This window comes from Vanessa tameamea, chromosome 2, assembly GCF_037043105.1.
Source record: "Vanessa tameamea isolate UH-Manoa-2023 chromosome 2, ilVanTame1 primary haplotype, whole genome shotgun sequence".
NCBI lineage: Eukaryota > Metazoa > Arthropoda > Insecta > Lepidoptera > Nymphalidae > Vanessa > Vanessa tameamea.
Genome location: NC_087310.1, coordinates 820,295 through 827,702, shown reverse-complemented (window position 1 = coordinate 827,702; position 7,408 = coordinate 820,295). Strand labels below are relative to the sequence as shown.

The following is a 7,408-nucleotide window of genomic DNA, read 5'->3' as shown; positions in this document are numbered from 1 at the left end:
GTCAGTAGAAAAAGATAAAAAGGTTTGTCTTAAAATTAATATTAGTTCTGAAATATTGTTTATGCTTAATATATTGTGACTGTGTTAAAATTGATTAATTATTATGCAATTGAGAAGTATGGAGACTGCTTCAGTAATTATTTGAGCAAGGTAAAGATTAAGCATACAGTTCACGAATAGTTGTATTTCCTTTGTGATCTAAATGTTCCAAATACGCTGACTATAATTAAATCGATGATTTTCTATTATTACAACAACAAAAAAAAAATTGAAATACAATAAGGAATTAAGAGGTGTTAACAGTAGCAGGCTAATATTGTTCGTATTTTGATTATAGCAGATCTTAAAGTTGCTGAAAGTGATGAGATTTTAAATATGAGAAAGTCATATTGGTTATAGTTCTAGCATCCTTTTTTAGAAACATTTTAAGATCAAATGTTATATAATTAATTATTTGTATTTAAATTACTTATATCATATACTTGGTGGTAGGGCTTTATGGAAGCCCGTCTGGGTAGGTACCACCCAGTCATCGGATATTCTACCGTCAAACAGCAGCACTCAGTATTGTTGTGTTCCAGCATGAAGGGCATACAGGTGTGTGCGTTGTGTGTGAAGCGGGAAGAAATAACAATGTCCACAACTTGGTGGTAACTCGTATAATACGCACACAATGAACACAGAAAGAAAAAGTCAGAAGGTAACAGTGAGTACGGAAGAAGAAAGCAACAGTTCCGATAGAATCGATAACACATATAAATCACTAAAACTAAATACGGAAACAATTTGATATTAAAGGCCAGTGAATGAATCGCATCGAGCGTGGAGATCGACAAACTAATTAGCTATGCACTCTTTGGCGATTTACGATATTGCGCGGTGGCGGGCAGACGCGGAACAAAAGCGTCGCTCGGCCGATCCGCCGCGTACTACGGGTTTCGCCCGAGTATGCTTGTGTATTAATATTTTGTGTTAATATTGCTATGAAAATAAATATACGAAGTGTAATGTCGGTGTGTATTGTGTATGTATATTATATTATTACATAAATAATAAATAAATATTAAGTAGAATATTATATCGTATTTGTGTAATTGTATAGTGTAATAAATAAATATCATAAATTAATAAACTAATTATATACACAATAAAAATTCACTTACAGGTGAGTGAGCCAGTGTAACTACAGGTACAAGGGACTTAACATCTTAGTTCCCGAGGTTGGTGGCGCATTGGGGATGTAAGGAATGGTTAATACTTCTTACAGTGCCCATTGTCTATGGGCGGTAGTGACCACTTACCATCAGGTGACCCATTTGCTCGCCCGCCTACCGATATCATAAAAAAAAATCATACACCGACAATCTTCAGGTATAATAAACGTCTGTGATTGGACGAGAGTATTTAATTCCATGTCTGAGGATATATTATTCTCAATAACGTCAGTAGATTAAATTAATCAATGACATATTTATGATTTTAAACTTTAATTAAGAACAGTTGAAAAGTACGAAATATAATTTAAGTAACCGCTACGCTTCATTGAATAATTGCAGCGCCATCGAGCTTTCGATCATGGTTTGGATCGAATAGTTCTTGTGTAATATTTTTCCCTAAAATAATCTATGTAGATTATTTATTAAAACTGTGATCAAACATAACCACAAAATATGCAAATTTTATTTGTTCTATATTTTTAAAGCCAAAAACGATTGTGTCGTAACTTTGAGGAAATATTTACTGATGTTATATAGCAAAATAGAAGTGGTTTCATGGTGATGATAATTTTGAATTTTATCATTTATCTATATTATAATAGGTATTCGCCTTTACCTACATAAATAACGACACAAAGAAGTCTCATCAATATACATGAAGTAGTAGGTCACGAACAAACAGCATCTATAGATACTTATCGCGTTATTTAATACATTAATTAATACTCATATATGTCATGTGAAACTAAAATAATAACTTCTTTATTGCAGACATAAAGGTTTGTCTTGAAAGTCTCTCCGGGCATTTATAATGTTTCTAAAAATAGAACGAAAAATCGCACAACAACTTTTAAAAACCCCATTGTTATCGTTTTAGGGGCAGGTAATGATTAACCCGCGAAACATGTTTACAGTTTAAATTGAACAGCTCGCGTTCCGTTCAGGTGCAGGCCCTCTAGTGTCCCGTTAAACGTGTGGATGTTGGTGATTGTGTCGTCATGACCGAAATCGGTCATAAGGGTTATTTTTAACGGAACATAGCCAACTTCGCAAGAGCTTTAATGCTCAAATGTGTGTTTAGTAAACAAATGATGGCCGTTCCACGCAACCGAAGAGTTCAGACGCAAGACCAAAAAAAAATCACAGACAAGCTAAAGAGTTTTATTTAGTAATATTATTTTTTATTACTTAATTATCTGTCCAGTATTTAATTCATCTATCAGTTTCTGCTAAAAAAAAGATAGTTATGGCTATAGGACGTCAGTGGACATTCCTTTTGCAAGGTTAAACGAGAATCCCGTGCAGCGTATCGTAAATTATCGCTTCAATATTATACACATAAATATTTTTGTCCGACAAACGTCCAGTGTGTATTATTCAGCCGGCGGATGGGTTTTACTTTCTATGATATACCGGTTCACGGCTTTAGTTCATCGAACTTCAACATTGTAATTCGATTATTTATTGTTACTAAAATTCTTTATATGACATATTATTTCGTAATTCAAATCGTTTATGATATTAATATTATAAATATATCTTTGTCTCTGTCTATTTCTGTCATTGGATGCCAGTTTTTCGGTTTAAATTAGAGATGAAACGGATATCCGGTAAATATCCGGTATCCGGCCTATCCGGCCGCCATAATACTGTCCGACCGAATACCGGATAGCTACTATTCGAATACCGAAAAAAAAAACTGGATAAAAGAAACATATTTTTGAGTAATTCTTTAGTTAGTCTTAGTATCACTTAACTTAAATATAACTAGTTTTAGTTGTTAATTTTTAATCACACAATAGTAAGATAATGTAATACAAAGAAAATGAATTAGTACTCATACCGCGCTAAGGGCAAATTATGGTGGATAAATACCAATTCCTCTGCATTGAGAGGCAGCAGGCGGTTGCGTTTCTCTTCATAAATTAGGCCAGCTTCAGAAAAAAGTCTTTCGCTATACATCCTGCTGCAAGGTGCAGAAAGGTAGATTTTGGCAAACTTTTTTAAATTTGGGTATTGTTTGGCATTAGCTATACCCGGCTATCCGGCCACATGGTCGCCCGAATATCCGGTATCCGGTATCCGGCCAAACTGCTATCCGTTTCATCTCTAGTTTAAATATTCAAACTAGTTCAAACTGCATATATTTTGCTTAATTAAAAAATCGCTTGTATAGCAACGTTCATTTGCAAAAGGTTATTTTATTGTACTATTACTGAGTTTATAGACGCACACCTTGAGAACTTCTTTAGTATTTTTTTTAACAGGTTTTTTTTTAACAACAATGAATTGCATATGAATTTTGCAACAGTTTTTAAGTGAATACACAAAATATAATTTTAAAACCTTCTCATATTAAGTTATACGGGTCGAAATGTTGATTAGTAATGGTTTAAGGTTTCTATGAACGCATTAATTGGTTCACGTCGGCATAAATTGAGGTCTATCCGCTTCGGTACCATTGACTGAATCCTTACGATTTCATTACGAGCTTCCTACGACATCGGTTTAGCTATTTAATACTGCGTTCGAAAAACGAATTCGTTTTTTTTATTTATCCATGAATAGAATCGGTTTTGAAAATAATTATGTTAATATTTTATGGAATATTTTATAAATAAATTGAGAATTACGTCAGAATTTATTAAAAATTTCCGTCTTTTTTTGTGCTGTTTATTTTAAATTTTTAACTGGTTAGCTTTCAAGCTTATTTTCCATTTGTGCTATAGAATGAAGTTCATTGTTTAAATTACATATTTAACTAGTAAGACATTCCTATTTCTAACAGAAGTATTTTATCATCAATCATAAATTTTCAAATTTAATTCAGTTCAACTCTTACCTTATGCTTTCCGTATATATTCTATAGTTGTGCAATCGCTAAGATCACATAGTACATAATATATATAGTAAAATTCATTCAATATGAAAATCAACGAATACCTATCTTTTTATAATCTTGTATAGTTTTTGTATAGTATATATGACTCATATTTTTAAAATGTTCTTTAAATTTATGAATTGTTAGTTAAATCGTTAGATTGAATAGTTGCTGCTGTTGTTCCCGGGAAGTTCCAATAAAATTTATTATAGTAAGCTAAGCCTTCTCGTTAAAGGGCACAGGAGACCTTAGCCAAGCAGTGGGATATTTACCGGTCGTTAGTTTACTTAGCTAGAATTCCGAAGTTATACCTACTCGTAATCTCCGCTTAAGAAGCACATTAATCTCTTGAGTTTTTTCAACAATACGAATGATAATGTTTGGTTTGGATGTCTCTTCTTGAGCTTGCTTCACGCGTCAAACTAAATTGAATTAAATGAAATTGATACATTACTATAAACTAATATCCAACATTAAAATGATCCTTACTACTTCAAGTAAATAAAAATATATCTACGTTACATAATACAAAATATATCTTACTTGCTGCTTATTATGAACGCAATAAAATTAAATGACAAGTACATCATTACATTCATAGAATAATCTATAAATTATACGTATTTTGTGAATATATTTAAAATCTGATAGGTGTATTAATAATGTACTTACGTAATCCTTTATTATAACGTATTTATAAACAACAAGGAAATCAAAATATTACAACATGAATACCATTGTCTATGTCAATATTTCAATTTGTCGAAGCGTCAATGGCAATGGTTTAAGGGCCGCCTAGCGATGTAAAAATTCGCAGGATCGATCCTGAAGCTGAACCCTTGGGCTATTGGCGTACCCACTCCTAACACAAGTGATAAAAAGGAGGGGTAAATAGGAATATTAGTAATTCGTTAATTACATTGGAGTATTGCTACTATTCTTTAAAAAAACTCAATTAAAAGGTATCAGTTTTACTCAAAAACTCATATTGGTGCACTCGGGTGTAGAATATTTTGAGATTCCCATAATATAATTCGCTAGCAAAGTATGACAATATCTAAATCATACTGTTTCTTTAGTTATACAAACGTAACCCTGTATCAAAATAATATGTACTTAAACCCTTTTAATATATATTTATTATATATATGTAATGCTGCCTGGTAATCAAAGAATGTAGGGACACTAATATACAAAATACACCAAAGGCGCGGGCACATGTATGTGGAGATACAAATATATATTATATATAAGATTATAAAAAAAAAAATACGTACGTACTTAATTCAAAATTTAGGTTTTTTCACCTGATATAGAGTTACTAATTGAAGATACGACCATCCCAATAAAGAAGGTTAAGTATAGTAGGTAGACGTAACTCAATTTTATAATTATTTGGATACAAGTATAAAAAGGGACCGAGAGATGAGTAAAAATGATATTTTAAAACATTCAAAACATGATCGTTTGTTAAATTTTATCGGCTAAAAAAGCGACGACAAAAGCTCAAAGCTTTATTTTTTTACAAAATTGGCTGCATTTTTAAGTTTGTCGGCTTATAATACTACATTTTACATTTTTGTTCAATATTTTATTTGGCTTAATGACAATATGTTGATATTTTTATTTATATCTACTCATAACAATTTTTGTTTTTATATAAAAAAACATTGTATTTTCTCCAGATCATTCCAGTTAGGATTGACTTGTGTATTAATGTGGTCAGGCAGAGCGTCAAATTAAAGAGAAGAAAAGTTATTTTTGATACATATTTCAAAAACAGTTTCCATAATTGTATTTTTGGAAAACTAAATAAATTTCTGTTTGTAATTGTTCAGATAAATTAATTAATTAAAATCTTTGTGATTTTTTTATTTTTAACACTATCTTCCACAATCTGAATAGTTTTATTTACATAATATATTATTATTAATATTTTAATAAATTTTAAATATTTAACAAAAAATCAAATTTGGACATTTTTTCACGATAATAAAAAAAATAATTAAAAAACTATTAAACTTACCTTATCTCAATAAAACATCTCAAAAAAAAATATAGTAATACAAAGAACCCAGTTCACTGTGCTTGGTACCGTGTGCTCACGACGACTAGTCTGTTACAGGCGAGTTACACTACTACCAGTTACCACGATACCATTGATACCATAATTATTCGGTTACATTTTATCTTATTTACTTGGAAACGACGCAGTGTTTCGTACATACGATAGAAACGAAATCCCTATAAGATGATTCTCGTGTCTGTCTGTCCGTTGGTCACAGCCTATTTTTTTTAAATATATTTAATGAAAACAGAACTTTGGTACTCATATGGATCGTGAACCGATTGAGGAGTTATAGCAATAAGAAATGTCTGATTTTTGAAACAATTGAACCTTTAACCTATGAAAAATCTATTATATGTAGAACATACAATTTTACATAATAATGATTTCTTAACATTATTATTGTACTCGCAAAACTAACGGAGTTATGGAATTCGTAAGTTATATTTTTATGTGCATTCATAATATGTGGCATAATATCTAAATAAAATTCACCAATATGAACTTACCAGTAATTTGAGTTCACACAAAAAGTAACGCTATTTTTTGTTAAACTAAACATTGTATAAATTACAAGCTCTTCGATAATACTTACGAAAAAAAGCAGTTCTCTTTTTGTGTATGATAATTTTATTTATATATATTTTTGTAAGAATTTTATAATAGCGGATCCTGTTTAATAGTTAAAAATTTGTTTCTTTTTTAAATATTTTTTAATGTATTATTTTGAAAATAGCATGTAAAATTGAATAAATAATTAAAAAGTTTTGGTGATTAATATAGATGATTTTTTATTTCATCCCTTTGTATGTATTGATTATGAATTAATAATTTTTTACCTATCTGTTAGGTGGACCTGAAATTTATAACACTTTATAAAAGCCGCCGATACAGGATATACTTGTAAATTTTATGGTGTATATAATTTCATTTCAAAAAAAGTTTTACTATTAAATTTCTTGCTGGTTGTCTTCAGTAGAATTTATACTTCAAACCGTTGCTAGTTTTAAACTCAATTTAATTTTGTGACATAACGATTTAAATGTGCTTGTTGTTGTTGTTGCCTTCTTGAATGAAGTATATTTTGATTTGTTTACTTCGATCGATGATATATATAAATAAAAAAAACACTACATTGCATGAAGGAATTTGTGCGTGGTACAGTGTATGTGGTAAAATGAACGTGTCTTATTTTTGTGACTTTTATTTATTGTAATATTTTGCAAACTAGTTCCAAATGTC

General features: G+C 30.4%; 1 protein-coding gene across 2 annotated transcripts in view; it reads left to right on the top strand.

The window, feature by feature from the left end:
- Obsc (Obscurin) overlaps positions 1-7,408 on the top strand; it is a 415,125-nt gene that overhangs the window by 266,856 nt on the left and 140,861 nt on the right. The window lies entirely within an intron of this gene.